Below are 1174 nucleotides of genomic sequence, written 5' to 3'. Positions count from 1 at the left end.
AACCTTGTGCTAATGACTTTAATCCTTCCTTTATTCACTACTAGAAAAAGTTCTAGTTCTTTGAAATGATTTATGAAGCCTTCAAAATTTGTTTCTTGCCAACCTCGTCAAGGTTATCTCTTGTCTCTATCCTGTACCCCCATCTGGGATAACTTTAGTGTAGTCTAGTTAAATGTGACATCTAGATATACTCAAGTTAGAAACTAGGGGAATAAGTGGGTTTCTCGTGGCTCAGTTGGTAAAGAATCTGCCTGCAATGCAGGAGACCCAGGTTCAATCCCTGGGTGAGGAAGATCCTCTGGAGGAGGAAATGGCAACCCACTCCAGTATTCTTATCTGGAGAATCCCATGGACAGAAGAGGCTGGTGGGCTATACTCCATGGGGTCGTAAAGAGTCAGACACAACTGAGTGACTACCACTGACACACAAAAACCTGAAGCAGGTCTCAGGTGAGAATGAAAGGAATCAGTGGAACTTCTTAACTCTGGATCGCAAACAGCGGATCTCTCTGAAGCCTGTGACGTGAGAACATAGGCTGTATTCTGTTGTCTTTAGTGGGATCTTTAGATGTTCCAACCTCACAGGTTTGGTCCCTGGTTGGGGAATAAAAATCCCATAAATCCCAAAAATCCCATGGCCAAAAAAAAAGAGGTCTATATAAATTTAAAAATCCCTTTACAATTTTGGCATAAACTAGTAAAATAGTAAAATCTATATGTATATATACACACAACACAGAAATATAAAGCAGACTATGAAATTCAAATTTTATCTCCAAAGTGGAAAGTATGTTATCTATTGCTACAAAATGAACTAACCCCAAAATTCAAATGGCTTAAAACAACCAGTTTATTTTTTCAGCTTGTTTGCGCTAATTGACAAATAAAATTGTAAGATATTTCAACTCTACATTGTGATGATTGTATATATGTATGTGTATACCTAGATAGCATATTCAAAGGCAGAGACATTACTTTGCCAACAAAGGTCCATCTAGTCAAGGCTATGGTTTTTCCTGTGGTCACGAATGGATGTGAGAGTTGGACTGCGAAGAAAGCTGAGTGCCAAAGAATTGATGCTTTTGAACTGTGATGTTGGAGAAGACTCTTGAGAGTCCCTTGGACTGCAAGGAGATCCAACCAGTCCATTCTGAAGGAGATCAGCCCTGGGATT

The sequence above is a fragment of the Bison bison genome, unplaced genomic scaffold (assembly GCF_000754665.1).
Source record: "Bison bison bison isolate TAMUID 2011002044 unplaced genomic scaffold, Bison_UMD1.0 scf7180017864050, whole genome shotgun sequence".
NCBI classification, from domain to species: domain Eukaryota; kingdom Metazoa; phylum Chordata; class Mammalia; order Artiodactyla; family Bovidae; genus Bison; species Bison bison.
This window is presented reverse-complemented; position numbering follows the sequence as displayed.